Genomic DNA, 19,315 nt, shown 5'->3' on the forward strand with positions numbered 1-19,315 from the left:
TAATATCCTTGGGTATATCCCGTCTGGCCCCGGGGACTTATCTGTCCTCATGTCATTCAAAATTTCCAGCACATCCTCCCTCTTAACCTCAACCTGTTCGAGCATATCAGCCTGTTCCACGCTGTCCTCACAAACGACCAGGTCCCTCTCACTAGTGATACTGAAGCAAAGTATTCATTTAGGACCTCCCCTACCTCCTCCGACTCCAGGCACAAGTTCCCTCCACTATCCCTGATCGGCCCTACCCTCACTCTGGCCATCCTCTTGTTCCTCTCATAAGTGTAGAACGCCTTGGGACTTTCCTTAATCCTACCCGCCAAGGCTTTTTCATGTCCCCTTCTAGCTCTCCTAAGTCCATTCTTCAGTTCCTTCCTGGCGACCTTGTAACCCTCTAGAGCTCTGTCTGATCCTTGCTTCCTCAACCTTAAGTAAGCTTCCTTCTTCCTCTTGACTCGCTGTTCCACATCTCTTGTCATCCAAGGTTCCTTCACCCTACCATCCCTTCCCTGCATCATCGGGACAAACCTATCCAGCAGTCGCAGCAAGTGCTCCCTAAACAACCTCCACATTTCTGTCGTGCATTTCCCTGAGAACATCTGTTCCCAATTTATGCTCCCCAGTTCCTGCCTAATAGCATTGTAATTCCCCCTCCCCCAATTAAATATTTTCCAATCCCGTCTGCTCCTGTCCCTCTCCATGACTATAGTAAAGGTCAGGGAGTTGTGATCACTATCACCGAAATGCTCTCCCACCGAGAGATCTGCCACTTGGCCTGGTTCGTTGCCAAGCACCAAGTCCAACATAGCCTCCCCTCTAGTCGGCCTATCGACATATTGTGTCAGGAAACCTTCCTGGACACACCTGACAAAAACTGCTCCATCCAAACTATTTGCACTAAGGAGGTTCCAATCAATATTAGGGAAGTTGAAGTCACCCATGACAACAACCCTGTTACTTCTGCACCTTTCCAAAATCTGCCTCCCAATCTGTTCCTCCGTGTCTCTGTTGCTATTGGGGGGTCTATAGAGAACTCCCAATAAAGTGACTGCTCCTTTCCTGTTTCTGACTTCCACCCATAATGACTCAGTAGACAAACCCTCCTCGGCGACCTCCCTTTCTGCAGCTGTGATACTATCCCTGATTAGCAATGCCACTCCCCCACCTCTTTTACCTCCCTCCCTATTCCTTTTGAAACATCTAAACCCCGGAACATCCAACATCCATGTCTCCGTAATGGCCACAACATCGTAGCTCCAAGTACTGATCCATGCTCTAAGCTCATCACCCTTATTCCTGACACTTCTTGCGTTAAAATAGACACACTTCAACCCATCATACTGGCTGCAACTTTGCCCTGTCAACTGTCTAACCTTCCTCACAGACTCTCTGCACTCGGTATCTGCCTGTTCAACAGCTACCCCATCCACTGATCCGTGGCTCCGGTTCCCATCCCCCTGCCAAACTAGTTTAAACCCTCCCAAAGAGCTCTAGCAAACCTCCCGGCCAGGATGTTGGTGCCCCTCCAGTTCGGATGCAACCCGTCCTTCTGGTACAGGTCCCACCTTCCCCAGAAGGTATCCCAATGACCCACATATCTGAATCCCTCCCTCCTACACCAGCTCTGTAGCCACATGTTCAGCTGCACTCGCTCTCTGTTTCTAGCCTCACTAGCACGTGGCACCGGTATCAATCCTGAGATTACTATTCTGCTCGTCCTGCCTTTTAGCTTCCAACCTAACTCCCTATATTCACTTTTCAGGTCCTCATCCCTTTTCCTAACTATGTCATTGGTACTGATGTGTACCACGACTTCTGGCTGCTCCCCCTCCCCCATAAGAATCCTGCAGACTCGATCCGAGATATCCCTGACCCTGGCACCCGGGAGGCAACATACCATCCGGGAATCTCGTTCGCGTCCACAGAATCTCCTGTCTGTTCCTCTAACCACTGAATCTCCTATCACTATCACTCTCCCATTCTCCCCCCTTCCCTTCTGAGCCACTGAGCCAGGCTCAGTCCCAGACACCTGGCCGCTGTGGCTTTCCCCTGGTAGGTCCCCGGCCCACCAACCGTATCCAAAACGCTATACTTATTATTAAGGGGAACGGCCACAGGGGATCCCTCCCCCGACGGTCACCCAGCTACCTTTATCCTGTAACTTAAGAACAAGAACAAAGAACAAAGATAATTACAGCACAGGAACAGGCCCTTCGGCCCTCCAAGCCTGCGCCGATCCAGATCCTCTCTCTAAACATGTCGCCTATTTTCTAAGGTTCTGTATCTCTTTTCTTCCTGCCCATTCATGTATCTGTCTAGATACATCTTAAAAGACTCCATCGTGCCCGCATCTACCACCTCCGCTGGCAATGCGTTCCAGGTGCCCACCACCCTCTGCGTAAAGAACTTTCCACGCATATCCCCCCTAAACTTTTCCCCTTTCACTTTGAACTCGTGTCCTCTAGTAATTGAAACCCCCACTCTGGGAAAAAGCCTCCTGCTATCCACCCTGTCTATACCTCTCATGATTTTGTACACCTCAATCAGGTCCCCCGTCAACCTCCGTCTTTCTAATGAAAATAATCCTAATCTACTCAACCTCTCTTCATAGCTAGCGCCCTCCATACCAGGCAACATCCTGGTGAACCTCCTCTGCACCCTCTCCAAAGCATCCACATCCTTTTGATAATGTGGCGACCAGAACTGTACGCAGTATTCCAAATGTGGCCGAACCAAAGTCCTATACAACTGTAACATGACCTGCCAACTCTTGTACTCAATACCCCGTCCGATGAAGGAAAGCATGCCCTTTGCCTTCTTGACCACTCTATTGACCTGCGTTGCCACCTTCAGGGAACAGTGGACCTGAACACCCAAATCTCTCTGGACATCAATTTTCCCCAGGACCTTTCCATTTACTGTATAGTTCACTCTTGAATTGGATCTTCCAAAATGCATCACCTCGCATTTGCCCTGATTGAACTCCATCTGCCATTTCTCTGCCCAACTCTCCAATCTATCTATATTCTGCTGTATTCTCTGACAGTCCCCTTCACTATCTGCTACTCCACCAATCTTAGTGTCGTCTGCAAACTTGCTAATCAGACCACCTATACTTTCCTCCAAATCATTAATGTATATCACAAACAACAGTGGTCCCAGCACGGATCCCTGTGGAACACCACTGGTCACACGTCTCCATTTTGAGAAACTCCCTTCTACTGCTACTCTCTGTCTCCTGTTGCCCAGCCAGTTCTTTATCCATCTAGCTAGTACACCTTGGACCCCAAGCGCCTTCACTTTCTCCATCAGCCTGCCATGGGGAACCTTATCAAATGCCTTACTGAAGTCCATGTATATGACATCGACAGCCCTTCCCTCATCAATCAACTTTGTCACTTCCTCAAAGAATTCTATTAAGTTGGTAAGACATGAATTAAGTGTCACTACTTCCCTCTAACTGCTCTCTATCACCCCCTCAGCATCCTGAATGATCCGAAGTTCATCCAGCTCCAGTTCCCTAACGCGGTCTGTGAGGAGCTGGGGTTGGGTGCACTTCTCACAGGTGAAGTCAGCAGGGACACAAGTGGTGACCCTTACCTCCCACATCCTGCAAGAGGAGCATACAACTGCCCTAGCTTCCATCCCCTCTGCTCTAAATTGACAAAAGAGATTTAAAAAAAAGGAAAGTAAAGGGTTACTACAGCATTATAGAACCCCCTCATCGAGATCATAATAGATCTGGAATGGCTTTGTCATGTCTGATAGTCTGAGGGTTGGGGCTGCAAGCAGCCCTGCCTTTAATTTACCATATGTTTCCTCCTGCTCGTTTCCCCATTCCAATAGTTCCATCCCGGGCTTTCCTCCTTTCACTAAGTGTTGGATAGGTTCCACCAGGGTAGCGAATTGGGGAATGAAATCTCTGCAGTAATTGAACAAGCCCATCACTCGCTGTACCCCCTGCACTGTTGTGTGTCGGGGCATATTAGCGATTGCTGTTTTGCGATCGGCGGGGAGGGCTTTACTTCCCTGACTTATGTCATGTCCCAAGTACCGTACTCTGGTCTGGCCGATCTGTGCCTTCTTTGGGTTAATTTTGAATCCTGATTTTTCTAATGTCTTTAATACGGTTACCAGGGCCCCGAGGTGCTCTGGATTTAAGTTCGTTCAGATACCTAGTGCACTGTCAGGAATTGCTTAAAGTATTTCAGAATATCATAAGCTTGTTATGTGAAATACTGACAGACTTGTGACCCGACAGTTAGCCAGGATACAATCTACTACAAGTTGCGCTGGGCTGAAAGCAGACTCTGAGAGTAGATTTCTAACAGTTCTAATCCTATCCAAGCCTGGCCAGTTAAAAGATGGAGCTCGAATGGGGGCCAGAAGGTCCCTTACCTGTCACTTGCCAAAGAAACATAAAAAATTAATAGAGAAAATGATGAAATCAGGTTGGAAACCTGATGACCAGCCGGATGACCAGTGGGAATGGTGGAAGAAGGAAAAGAAAGACAAGGATGAAAAAGCCTGGGTTCTAATTCTTCATTCCATGTCAAACTAACAGAACGAGTAAACCAATATGTAAAAGATAAAAAGGAGCAGGTGACTGTTCTGTCCGGACGGACAGTCCTACCAGCACTGACAGGCAGCCCTAACGAACTGCCTAATGAGGATGATATTGATTGGGGATCGCTCGAGGAGGAGGCACATAATTATAACCAAGAAGGAGAAGACCCCTCCCCTACTTACACTCCGGCGAATAAGGCCAAAACAGCTCCTGTAAAGGTGGAGTACGTCCCTGGGGTGCCAGCACAACACGGGGCGGTGGGCCGGGACGGACACCCAGGGCAACCAGCCCGACCAGCACATTTAAGAATGACATATATATCCCTGTCTCCCGGGGACACTATGAAGTTACTGGATAAACTTCCACTCCTAAAACCCCGTTATAACAATGCAATCTTCTGGCAGAAGATTAAAGAAATGCAAATTTGTCACAATCTCCACAATCGGGATGTCACAGGATTAATCAGGACCAAAATGCCTGAGAATTATTGGGAAGGATTGCAGGCTGCCCACTGGGATGGTACCTGGTGTGCGGACCTGGCTGCCGACCTGCAACAACTGGAACAAGACCTGATTATGTTTAAAGCCGATGTCACTGCTACCCTTGGTCAGGTTCCACCCCCCCCCCCACCATAAAAGCCGATGTCACTGCTACCCTTGGTCAGGTTCCCCCCGCCCCCCACCATAAAAGCCGATGTCACTGCTACCCTTGGTCAGGTTCCCTGCCCCCCCCCACCATAAAAGCCGATGTCACTGCTACCCTTGGTCAGGTTCCACCCCCCCCCCCCCCACCACCATAAAAGCCGATGTCACTGCTACCCTTGGTCAGGTTCCCCCCCTCCCACCATAAATTGGAATTCGATTGTAGGGGTGACTCAGAACAAAGGGGAAGGAGCGCAGGAATATGGGACTAGAAAGTCCGAAGCTTTCCTAGCGCTCAGTGACATGGCAAATGTAGATCGACAAAATCCAACATTTCTCCAGTTATATAGGGACGGAATAAGCCCCACTCACCAGGCAATATCGAAAACGGGACTAGTAAATTACAATAATTATCATGATTTGGAAAATTGGGGTACCGCTGTAGATAATCAACAAAAATCCAAAATAGCCACCCTTCTGACAGAAGCTTGCAAAGCAGCCTCTGTAAAAAGAACAGAGACCTGTTTTAACTACAATAAACCAGGACATCGTCACGCTGAGTGGAGAGCCCCAAGGCAGGATGGCCGTAAGAAATGCAAAAACTCTCACAAAATGGGGCACAAAATAAAGGACTTTTTTATTCATTCATGGGATGTGGGGCATCACTGGCCAGGCCAGCATTTATTACCCATCCCTAATTGCCCTTGAGAAGGTGGTGGTGAGCTGCCTTCTTGAACCGCTGCAGTCCATTTGGGGTAGGTACACCCACAGTGCTGTTAGGAAGGGAGTTCCAGGATTTTGACCCAGTGACAGTGAAGGAACGGTGATATAGTTCCAAGTCAGGATGGTGTGTGTTTTGGAGAGGAACTTGCAGGTGGTGGTGTTCCCATGCATCTGCTGCCCTTGTCCTTCTAGTTGGTAGAGGTCTTGGGTTTGGAAGGTACTGTCTAAGGAGCTTTGGTGCATTGCTGCAGTGCATCTTGTAGATGGTACACACTGCTGCCACTGTGCGCTGGTGGTGGAGGGAGTGAATGTTTGTAGATGGGGTGCCAATCAAGCGGACTGCATTGTCCTGGATGGTGTCGAGCTTCTTGACTGTTGTTGGAGCTGCACCCATCCAGGCAAGTGCAGAGTATTCCATCACACTCCTGACTTGTGCCTTGTAGATGGTGGACAGGCTTTGGGGAGTCAGGAGGTAAGTTGCTCGCCTCAGGATTCCTAGCCTCTGACCTGGGCACAGAGGGGGTGAACAGGAAGGAAAAGGACCCCAGCAGCAACAAAGGAAAGGAAAGGTGATTGACGAGACAGGCACAGCCGCCAGTAAAATGAGTAATCAACAGCTGTTAGATATCATACAGCACCTGACACGACAACAAACACAGCTCCAATGAGTGACATCGGCCCCCGGGCAGGAATCCGATCCCCGTATGTGGATTGAGGCATCGTTAGGGGGCCAGCGATGTGATATGTTAATAGATACGGGAGCATCAGTATCCTTGACTAACCTTGACCTGCCTACTACCCGACACTCTATTATGATACAGGGAGTAGGGGGCAGTAAAACTATAGCATACAAAAGTGAAACACAGATATTAGAAACTGAGGGTATGATACTACAAGTCCAGTTCTGGGTGTGCCCAAACCCGGAAGGTACAATACTAGGTATGGACTTACTCAATGAGCTGGGCACAATTGTAGACGCACAGAATAGGCAAATAATCTGGACGACTAAAAAGGGACACAAAGACAGAATCAATGGTAAATGGGTCCCACTAAGGAATGTAGCGACGATAGGCAGCATTAATACCTTGGCCAGGGACTGGACTGGAGATGGGATGTTGGGAACAATATGCCAAGCTATACCAGGAATCTGGGCCGAGAGCAAACAGGAATGTGGTCTCATCAAAACCACGCCAGAACGAAGTGTTGGGCCAACACACCCGCCTCACAAACAATACCCGATTAAACCAGAGGCCATGCAGGCAACTGAGGGAATAATAATGGCACTGATAGAACAGGGCATTTTACGGCCAACAGTGTCAATCACGAATTCCCCCATGTGGCCAGTTAAAAAACCCGACAGGAGTTACCGGTTAACTATAGATCATACTGCCCTAAATAAAGTAACACCCAAAGAGCACCCTATTGTAGCCAGCCCAGCCACGATCTTCAACGGTTTCAATCCAGAACATCGGATTTTTACAGTTCTAGATATCACAAATGGATTCTTGTCAATCCCACTGGACTCTGAGTCCCAGGAAACATTTGCCTTCATCTCAAAGGGCAAACAATACACCAGGTCCAGATTCCCACAGGGATTCCACAACAGCCCAAACATCTTTCACCGGATCATGAGCAAAACCCTGGAAGAGTGTGACCTAGCCGCATATAATAGTACTATCTTACAGTACGTGGATGATATCCTGATCACCTCGGTGACCAACCGAGAACGCCTAGGGGCCCTGGTAACCGTATTAAAGACAGTAGAAAAATCAGGATTCAAAAGTAACCCAAAGAAGGCACAGATCGGCCAGACCAGAGTACGGTACTTGGGACATGACATAAGTCAGGGAAGTAAAGCCCTCCCCGCCGATCGCAAAACAGCAATCGCTAATATGCCCCGACCCACGACAGTGCAGGGGGTACAGCGAGTGATGGGCTTGTTCAATTACTGCAGAAATTTCATTCCCCAATTCGCTACCCTGGTGGAACCTATCCAACACTTAGTGAAAGGAGGAAAGCCCGGGATGGTACTAGTGGAATAGGGAAACGAGCTGGAGGAAACATATGGTAAATTAAAGGCAGGGCTGCTTGCAGCCCCAACCCTCAGACTATCAGACATGACAAAGCCATTCCAGATCTATTATGATCTCGATGGGGGTTTCTATAATGCTGTAGTAACCCAGGAAAGGGGAGGTGTGATGAGACCAGTGGCATACTATTCTACACAAGAATCTCCGGTAGTTAGAGGGCTCCACCGATGCGTGGCTGCACTCGACTGCACAGCCTGGGCAGTGAGAGTATGTGAACCTGTCACAATGTGTGGACAGCTGATTATACATACCAAACACACGATAGTGGAGTTGTTAAACACCGGGAGATTGAAAACGGTGTCCGATGCTCGACGAGCCATGTGGGAAGCAGTACTGCTACCTAAAGACCAATCGATACAAATCATTAGAGATACAGGGATCAACCCAGCCGAGGGAATAATAGCCGAAGGAGAACCACATCAGTGCCAGACAGAAATAGATCAAGAAGTAGAGGGAGAAATAGTGGACGAACCCTTCACAGATCCCCACATAACCCTCTATGTTGATGGATCCAGACGATATATAAATGGACAGTTCCGTACGGGGTGGGCTGTGGTAGATCAAAGTGACACAGTCCTCTTACAAGGGGGACTGGAAGGAACAATATTCTGTGGATTTAGTGGCTTTAACTGAAGCCCTAAAGTTAGCAGAGGGAAAACGCGTGAATGTGTTTACAGACAGTAGATACACATTTGGGGTAGTACATGATTATATGACAGCGTGGAGTAGACGAGGGTATGTAACGTCAGGAGGGGGACATATTCAGCACGAGAACGTGGTTCGAGAATTAGTAGAAGTAGTTAAGTGACCAGCTGCTGCAGCCTTAATAAATATCAAAGCGCATCGGAAGATGGAATGTAAGGAACAACAGGGAAACATGTTAGCTGACCAGGCAGCCCGGAATACCGCAGAGAGGGCTGTGCCACAGACCATTCAAGTAGCCGCACTAGGACCAGGGGAATTAAACATTAAAAGAGTACAGGAAGAGGTTAGCATGGAAGAACGATCCCGATGGGAACATCAAGGGGCAGTTGTTGGGGGAGAAGGGGTTTGGTGAAAGGGACTACAAGTAGTCGTCCCGTCCTCCATACAGACTGAGCTACTCAAACTGTACCACAAACCGGATCACCACGGATGTGATGGGATGCTGAACCACCTGCTCAAAGATTGGTGGTGGGCCGGTGTAGGGAGAGACGTGGAGAAACACTGCCAACATTGTATAATATGTGCACAACATAACCCGGGAAAACCCATCAAGGTTAAAATGGCACATCAGCCCCGACATAAAGGTCCGTGGGAAAACCTGCAAATTGATTTTACTGGGCCTCTGCCTAATAGTAGAGGAAAGTGGTATTGTCTGGTGATCATTGTTCAGTTCACCAGGTGGGTTGAAGCATTCCCGACTCAGACCAGGGCACACACTTTACAGGACAGGTCATGAAGCGAGCCTGTGGTTTACTGGGAATCCGACAACGGTTTCATGTCCCCTATCACCCGCAGAGTTCAGGAATGGTGGAGCAAATAAACCGCACTCTAAAAACAGCTATAGCAAAGGCCATCTCTGAGACCGGAAAGGGGTGGGTAGATGTCTTACCCTGTATATTAATGAGACTAAGAGCTACACCCAACCGAATGACAGGCTTGACCCCCTTCAAACTCATGACAGGGAGGGCTATGCAACTCCCCGAAAGCATCATAGTAGGCGGGGAGGATATGGGGCCTCTACGAGACTGAATTAGGCAAAACGTAAGACAATTAGATCTGCAGTTCAAAGAGTTGTGACAGGAGGTGAGGGATCAGCAGGCCATACGGGACCTAGAGACACAAAACAAGGATAAGGCCGGCCCAGCCATACCACAAGTAGGGGAGAAAGTTTTGGTCCGGGTTACCCCCAAACAGGCAGGATTCACCCCAAGGTAGATCGGACCATACGATATTATTCATGACTAGTGATACCTGTGCATGTGTCGATATGAAAGGGAAGGGCCGGTGGAAACACTGGTCCCAACGGAAAAAATATAATCAAGGGAATGATGGCTGAACCTGAGATAGGGCCTATCATGGAGACCACCTGGTATGTCATGTGATACCAGGAGTGGCGAAACACATTAGAGAATGGAATGTTCGGGGGACTGGGAGTAGTGGTGATGTTAACCGGAGTCTGGCTGGTATTCATCACCACTCAGGCACGAGCGCAGCGTGCTCAGATACAAATCTGATGGAAATACAGACACGGACTTGACGAGATAGAAATGGTACGATTATAAAAGACACAGCTATTAACCCATAAACAATAGAACCTTTTCCACCCACACAGGTGAGGAAATGAGTAGACCAGGAACTAACACCTGGTGACGACCAGGTCATTTTGTTTAAATCCCTGGATTAAAACACCGGAAGTGATGAACCCACAGTGGGCACTTCGACTCTGGGAAGTCGTGATACTGGGAACTCTGAGATTAATACAAGCACAAGAGAATGCTGATGCACCACTGGAGCAACAACAAACACAGGAGGGACGTAACTACATGAACTATGGGGCTTTGTATAATTTCACTGATGGTATATGTATCCCAACAGTCAGGGACTGGAGTAGAGATAAAGCTTATTTTAATACATGGTTACAAGTCCACTCGGGAAATGATAAAGTATGCATACAATGCTCTACTGATGCAACAAGAGTCAGCTGCATCCGACGAAGTGAAACAAAAAAATCTGACAGGTGCGTGTTCGGAATATTGTGCACACCACCTGTCGGAGCTCAGCCCATGACTACATATAGAAAGGGGATGGGATTATATGGGTATTATGAGGAGGTGGGGGCAATGGTGTTATCTTTGTATGTATGTTTTCCTCCCCCTCCGACACCACGCCCCGTGTCATTGGATCCCAGGTGCGTAAGGGGTTAAATCCTCACAGACTGTCTCCTGATAACAGGGTAGAGTTGGGGCAGTAGTTTGCAAGGACGCTGGGGTCAAGGGTTGCTTGAGATGATCAGAGAGCGGGAAACAATGAGAGCAGAGCGGAGCATAAGGAGCCCGGGAGATAGAGAGTGAGAATTAACTCAGAGAGCAGGAAACAGCGAGAGCGGAGCAGAGCACAATGAGCCGAGGAGAGAGAGAGCGAGAGCTCAGTCAGAGAGCGGGAAACAGTGAGAAAGGAACGGAGCATAAAGAGCCCGGGAGAGAGAGAGAGCGAGATTTCATTCAGAGAGCGGGAAAAGTGAGAGCAGACTGGATCGTAAACATACCAGAAGAGAGAGAGCGAGAGTTTACTCAGATAACGGGAAACAGTGAGAGCGAAGCGGAGCGTAAAGAGCCCGAGAGAGAGAGTGAGAGTTCACTGAGAGAGCGGGAAACAGTGAGAGCGGAGCTGAGCACAAAGAGACCGGGAGAAAGAATAAGTGAGGGGGTCACTCAGAGAGAAGGGAACAGCGAGAGTGGATCAGAGCATAAAGAGACCGGGAGAGAGAGTAAGTGAGGGGTCATTCAGAGAGTGGGAAACAGCGAGAGCGGAGCATAAAGAGACCGGGAAAGAGAACAAGAGTTCACTCAGAGAGCGGGAAACAGCGAGAGCGGAGCTGAGCATAAAGAGACCAGGAGAGAGAGAGATCAGGTGGAGTGAATCGAATTGGCTGAAGGCTGGCATCTGTGAAGCTGGGGATTCAGGAGGAGGCCGAGATGGATCATCCCCTGAACGAATAAATAAAAAGTCACTCTGACTGTAAGTGAACTGACAGCTTGGAGGTCATTCCTTGGTTCATCAGCTATTAATGCAGGTTCATTCCCCAATAGAGTTGCATAGACTCAGAATGAACTAGTCTTTCTCAACCTGCACTGCTACCTTCAATGTTTTGTGCATTTACACCCCTATGTCCTTCTGTTCCTGCAGCCCCTTTAGAATTATACCCTTTATTTTGTATTACCTTTCCTCATTCTGCCACCCAGAATGTATCACTTCACACTTCTCAGCATTAAATTCCATCTGCCATGTGTCCCCCATTTCACCAGCCTGTTTATGTTCTCTTGGAGCTGTGATTGAGTCTGTGATGTAGAAGTGTTCATTGACATCTTGCTGATAAGACTGCTCAAAGGACTTGTGAGAACTATATTTGTTGCATCTGATAATTAATGTGTAAACATTAAGATACATATACCGACCATGATTTAACTGTTAGTTCATGTTTAATCGATGTTGGTTTTGGTTTGAGTGTTAATGTAACATTTTTAAAGTGAAATTGTGTCCATTTGGTTTTTCTTTCCTAAATTTGGGTCAGTTGATGGATTTGATCCTTTTGGTTTGTTAGTGATCTCCACGGGGATCGTAACAAATTGGGATCTTGTCCGGGATGTGATGTGTGACTGGGCTATGGAATGGATAGACTGGAATTTCCCAGAGCTAAAGCAAAGAATATTTCACCTTTACTTTGTCTGTGATCAGTGTGAAATTAACATGAGTACTATTGATGTTCAAAACTTTGTCAAGAGAGAAGATCTGACTCTCAGTGCCTCGAAATAATTGGCAAAAGATCATTTGAAGATTGTAGCTGGGATTGTTGGGGAAAGATTAAAACCAGAGGCTCAGAAAGCAGAGATAATCCAAAAATTGGTTCCTCACTTCTTTCCTAAATTGGGGTCAGTCAGTGGATTCAATACTTTTGTTTTTTGTTGATCTCCATGTGGAGGATAAAATCTATCACTATCATCCTGACAGTTCACAATACTTCCAACTTTTTGTTTTTGCCAAATTTTGAAATTGTGCCATGCACACCCAAATCTATATCATTAATCTAGATCAAGATAAACAGTGGTCCCAATACTGCCCCCCTGGGGAACCCCATTATATACCTTCCTCCAGTCCCAATACAACTGTCTTTCACCACAACCATTAACATGCTCTTTGCCTTTGTCCCAGGAGATCTTTGTTATTTAATATCTCCTGCTGTAGACCCTATCACACACCTTCCCTTTGTTCTCTTCCCCACCATCACCTCCCCTCCTCCCCCCGCTCCCCTTCACTACACTCTGTTTCTTGTCATTCAGCCAACTTTGTATCCATGTTTCCACTGTCCCTTTCATTCCATGGGATTCAACTCTGTTGCCAAGTCTGTTATTGTGAGACTTTTATCAAACACCTTTTGGAAGTCCATTTTCACCACATCAATCACATTCCCCTCAACAACTCTCTCAAGCATGTTGAGCAGAGCCTAGTGATCAACTCTATCCATGTGGAAAATTCTTTGATGGAACTGAAGCATGACTTGTCTAACAATATGGTCTGGACAGATCAGGTGATTACTAAACTGACTCAGTCCACAATGACACATTGGACAGTGGGTATCTGTGCTGTACTGAACCAGGTCAATGAACTGAGTCAAGATGCATTGAGACAGAAAGTAGTTTATTGAAACCCATTGAAAAGCAATGTTGAAACAGAAAGTGACACTGCAGAATGTGCAGCTGTACTGATCCAGGACTGAATCCACTGTATATTCTGAACTCAATCCCACTGTGTGCTCAGTCAGCTCCTAATAAAAATGTGCTTCTACTGAGATGAAGCATTGACCTGATGGGGATCACATGATCATCCAAAATCCTCATAGTCCCCAAAGCAGGGGTGTCCCAGTAGAAAATGAAGATCCAAAGTCAGGCTGCCCCCACTCCTAATTCAGAGAGAGCTAAGCATCACATGTGAAAGTCCAAGAGAATCTCCAGAAGGTGTTAGAAAGATCTCTGGAACAAGGACTGGAATAGAGGAGGCATCAGAAATAGGGATTGAAGGAGGGGGCAGAGGAACATGGATCTGTTCAATCCACTGAGATCACAAGGGGACATTCCAGGAGATGGGAGTCTCTGAGAGGGGCTTTGGTCTGGAGCTGAATCAATCTTCCCCAATGTCCATGGGATGGAAGCGGCCTCTCTCTGTCCCACAAGATACCGAGTGTGTCATTACCACAAACAACAAGATGATCATTTACAATTCTCGCTTTCTTTACTTCATGAGACTTGATGTCTCAATTCTATCCGTGCTGCCTCCTTAAGAGGGGACACTTGTGGAGCTGTCTTTGGAGCCAGTGTCCTTTCCTGCTTTATTAAAAACAGAGCCCATCTCCGTGTGAGCCGTGGGAATGCGGGTTAATGTTGAGGAGGCGGTGGAGCTGGGACTGTGTCTCAGGCTGATTGGCAAACTCATTTACTGCAGCTTAAACAGAGCTGTTAGAAAAAGGGGCATTGTGTTCAGTAACCTTACTCACCTGGGAGGTTTCACTTGTTATCATGGAGATATTCCGTATTCTAGCTTTGTTATTTGTTACAATCTGTTCTGCTCAGCCGCCCTCTCTGTTTCTGCCCGCTGATAAATGTTGGATATCTCCCAAATTCCGGCAAGAGTGTGGATTTGCGGGAATTGCAGGCAGTGAGTGTGTGCGGAGAGGCTGTTGCTTTGATGTTGGGAGCCGGGATGTGCCGCCGTGTTTCTATTCACTGGACAATCTGCCAGGTGGGTGTATTCTCACTCCGTCTATATTCCAGAGCAGTTATTTCCAGGGTCAGCTGTAGTTGGGATTGTCCAGGATAATCCTTTCATTTTCCTTGGTTTCAATTCAGTGGATATTTCAAACCTGTCTGTGAAACTGATTGTGGGATGAAGACCATCTCCTCCAATAGTTTATTTTCATCCCAATCAAACTCCCCAAGGAGAATCCCGGGAATATTAACTGTCAGGATTTAACAGAGTCCTGATAATATTGGACTGGTTCAGGGTTTGGTTTTAAGCAGAGGTTTGTGGAGAGAATTCCATTTTAAGTTGAGGCAGATGGAAACCTGCCTGTCAATGGCAGGAGAGAGAGAGTATTCACGGATCTTCAAGGGGCTGGAATTGAAGGAATGTGAGAATTGTGAGGGGGGGTGGGATGTTGGAAATTCGGAGGGGATTTTAACTCTTTTGGACTGGGAACTGAAGTGAGTTGGAGCGCAGGATAAAGATTGAACTGGATTTAGTGTGGGTTAAGATTGGGACAGGTAAGTTATGGAAGAGTGAGACTAATTCTGGGATTGGGATTCTCCTGGGAAATGAGGGGGGCATTTTTTAATCATTTGTTCATGTGCTGTGGACATCTCTGATGGGGCTAGGATTTATTGTTCATGTCTAATTCACCTTGAGAAGGTGGTGGTGAGCTGCCTTCTTGAACTGTTGCAGTCCATTTGGGGTAGGAAAACCCACAGTGCTGTTGGGAAGGGAGTTCCAGAATTTTGATCCAGTGATAGTGAAGGAATGGTAATATAGTTCCAAGTTAGGATGGTGTGTGACTTGGAGGGGAACTTGCAGGTGTTCCCATGCATTTGCCCTTCTACCTTCTAGGTGGTAGAGGTTGTGGGTTTGGAAGGAGCTGTCGAAGGAGCCTTTGTGCATTGCTGCAGTGCATCTTGTAGATGGTACAATGTGAATGGCATGCTATCCACAATCAAGTGGGCTGCTTTGTCCTGGATAGTGTTGAACTTGTGTTCGAGCTGTGCAGATCCAGGCAAGTGGAAAGTATTCCATCGCATTCCTGACTTTTGCCTTGTAGATTGTTGACAGGCTTTGGGGAGTCAGGTGGTGAGTTACTTGCAGCAGGATTCCCAGTCTCTGACCTGCTCCTGGAGCCAGAGTATTTAAATGGCTGCTTCCATTCAGTTTCTGTTCAATGGTAGCCCCAGGGTGTTGGAAATTCATAACTGTTGAAAAATTACAGCACAGAAGGAGGCCATTCAGCCCATTGGGCAGCTAGTTTTATTCAGTCAGCACAGACACCATCTAATCCCCTTCCAGCACCTAATCCATTGCCTTGTGGGTCACAGCTTGTCAGGTGCATATCCTGGTACCTTTTTTAAATTAAGGGTTTCCATCTGCAGCACAATTCCTGGTAGTGAATGCCAGAAACTATTCACCCTCTGGGTGAAAAAGCTTCCCTCATGTCTCCTCTAATCCATCAATCATAAATCTGTGCCCCCTGGTAACTGACATCTCTGCTTGGGGAAATGGGTCTTCCTTGTCTAGTCTATCTCAACCCCTCAGAATTTTCTACTTCTCTGCCTCCTCCTTTCTAAAGGAAACAACCATTGCCGAGCCAATCTTCCTCATATCCAACTTTCAAACTCTGGCAACATTCTTGTAAATCTGTTTTCTCCAAACAATTATGTCCTTGTAATTGATGATTCAGTGATTGTAATGTCATGGAGAGATAGTTACTTGCTCCCTTGTTAGCAAAGGTCATTGCCTGGCACTTGTGTGGCACAGAGGTCGCTTTTCCCAAAGATGTCTTGGATACAGCACAAGTGGCCATTTGGCCTGTTGTGTCCATACTGTCTCAGAGCAATTCAGCTCTTCCCTTTCCCAGAAACCCTGCATGCAGTCTCTAGATAATTATCCAATAGTCTTTGAAAGCTCTGATTAAATCTGTCTCCACTACTCGGGCAGTACATTCCAGATCCTAACCACTCGCTGTGTCAGTTTTCCCTCCTGTCACCTCTGCTTCTACCAATCTCCTTCAATCTGTGCCCTCTGGTTCTCCACCCTTGTGCCAATGGGAACAGTTTCTCTCTATCTAATTGGTCTAGGCCCCTCATGTTCCCCACCTATCAAATCTCTCCTCCTGGGGAAGCTGGGACTGTATTCCTTGTTCTATCCACAGAGCTGAAGTCCCAGTCCCTCATCCCTGGAAGCATTCTCAGAAACATGTTCTGCTGAGATTGGGACAACAACTAAACTCCTTTCATTGCCTGTCTTGCAGTTTGCACCAAGGATGGGCGGGTCCTGATCGCCATCTCCAAGGATTTGACGCTGCCTCCTGTAAACCTGACAACGGTGCATCTGAAGGATGGACACGGAGCTGAGTGCAGTCCCACCGTGGCCTCTGTAGACACTGTGCTCTTTGAGTTCGCACTCACTGAGTGTGGCACTAGCCAGCGGGTATGTATTGTGGCTTGGCTGTCCCATCAATGGGTGTCAGTCAGTACTGATGGTCTTGTGTCTCTTGTAGCTGGACGGGGTGGACGTGGTGTATGAAACGGATGTGTTGGCTCAGTTTGAGATCTTGGATGGTGCTTTGGGATCGGTGAGCCGGGACAGCCCCTTCAGGTGAGAATGGGAGCACATTGAGCGGCTAGAGGTGGTGAGGAGCTGAATTGTGCAGCCGTGTCCCTTCTCTTGCAGGCTCCATGTCCAGTGCAGTTACAAGGGAAGCCAGGAGTCTGAATTGCAGCTGAAGCCCCGAGTTTACACCCTTTCTCCGCCACTGCCTGCCACCGAGACCGGGATCCTGCTTCTGGAGCTGAGAATAGCGAGAGGTAGCGAGTGCTCTCTGATGGCTAGTGTCCAACTTCTGTCTCTCTCTCTCTCTGTCTCTGCACATTGTGACCATCCTGCATCTTTCTCTTTTCAGATGCTGCCTACCGGAGCTGGTACGTGGCCAGTGACTACCCGATCCTGAGTGTGCTCCGGGAGCCCGTGTTTGTGGAGGTTCGTGTCCTGAACCGGAACGACCCATCCCTTGTGCTGGTGCTCAGAGTGCTGGGCGAGCCCTACTGCCGAGCCCTATTCCCAGCTTCAATGGAAGCTCCTGGTGAACAGGTGAGGGGGTGGGGGAGGCAATGAAGATTCAGCAAAGCAATGAGGTGTTAGCAAGTGGTTTCCCTGTTCCTCTGCATTGTATTCTAGTCTCATCTTGGATCACTAGTTGACAGCAATGCTATCATTCTTTCTGTTCCAGGTGCCCCTTTACTGGTGACAACTACAAAAGCCGCCTCCTCCCGCTAGACGCTGCTTCCCATTTGCGTTTCCCAACTCATCATAAGCGCTTTGTCGTCAGCACTTTCACTTTCTGGGAGCGAGTTTCAGGCCGGCCTCTGAGCGGGGAGGTGAGTCTCCTTCAGTCATTCTGGCTGACTTGGTTGAGCTTGTTACTGAGTGAGCTCCCTGTTCTATCTATCTTTTTGAATGGAGAAGCATTCCTCTCCTCCTGCTTCCTGGGAGCTGTGGCACTCACCATACCGCACTGTCTCTTTGCAGGTTTACTTCCACTGCAGTGCTGAGGTTTGCTCCCCTTCCAGCCGAGAGAACTGCACAGCTTCCTGCAGCCCCAGTAAGTACCTGGGATGTGAGTAGAAAGTGAACCCTGATGGTGTGTGTGGGAGATCTGAACACTGGGCCCAGAAGTGTCAGCAATCCTGCAGCTCTGAACTGCTCAATGTTTTCCCCCAAGTCCCATTGTGTGCAAGTTACCATCAGGAAGTGGCAGTCAGTGTGAGCACAAGAAAGCAGGGAGATGCAGACCAAGCATGTTGTGATCCCTCAGCCAGGATAATGTGAGCAGGAATGTTGGTTCATTGTTCCTCACTCCTCACCTGCAGAGTGGAATCTAATTGGTCCAGGTGCTCTCTGCTCCAAACCTTATCTGGTCAGGAATAGGTTCAACATTTTTTGTCTGGGACATTGAACTGGCACCTTATTCTCATTCTGTCACCAGGTATTCCAGATGTAATGAAACTATTTTCAGTGGAGAGGACATTCCTATCAACTGGTGACATTACTTCACAGAGTCCACACTGACCATTCTGCAAGCTGCTTGGTTGAAGCAGGTTCATTTGAATATAGGAAAATCAGTTTTAGTCAGGCAGCCATTTTTAACTCGTGCCCCTTATCTGATATTTTGCACCAGACGTCTTTTTTTTGCATCTGACCAAGTTTTATAAATAGAGGAAGCCTTTCCACCCAGTCAATGCTTAAGTCTTATAGCATCAAATCAGTCCCATTCCCTTGCTCTATCCCTGTAACTCTACAAGTTTTATTTCCATCAAGCACCCATCCAACTTACTTTGAAACTTGCATGTGGTGGAAGCAGAGATTATCAAGTTTGAGCTTGAACATCTGATTCAGGCAACTACTGAACCTTGAACTCTTCCTTCCCCAGTGAGACGAAGAAGCACCAATAACCAGCCTGGGACCTTGGTGACCACTGGGCCCATCATTTTCCTGGAAAATGGGGAGAGATTGGCTGCAGGGATCCAGCAGGAAGAGAAAGGTAAAGGAGGAACTTCCTCCAGTGTGTAGTGATGCAGTAACTGGTGCCCCTCTAACCCTGGCTTCTCTCCACAGATGCTGCTGTGGATTCCCCCTCCCATGTTCTTCCTGGTGTAGCAGTTGGGGTGGCTCTGTTCTCTGTGGCCCTGTTGGTTGGGACTGTTGCTGTGTGGAAAATGGATGTGGCTCACAGGGTGGGTTCTGAGTGCAGATTAATGGAACTGTAGATCTGTCTGGAT

At 47.7% G+C, this 19,315-nt stretch overlaps 1 pseudogene; it reads left to right on the forward strand.

The window, feature by feature from the left end:
* Positions 1-13,290: 13,290 nt before the first annotated feature.
* LOC137381291 (zona pellucida sperm-binding protein 4-like) lies at positions 13,291-19,293 on the forward strand (annotated as a pseudogene).
* The last annotated feature ends 22 nt before the right edge of the window (positions 19,294-19,315 follow it).

Source organism: Heterodontus francisci, chromosome 2 (genome assembly GCF_036365525.1).
Source record: "Heterodontus francisci isolate sHetFra1 chromosome 2, sHetFra1.hap1, whole genome shotgun sequence".
NCBI lineage: Eukaryota > Metazoa > Chordata > Chondrichthyes > Heterodontiformes > Heterodontidae > Heterodontus > Heterodontus francisci.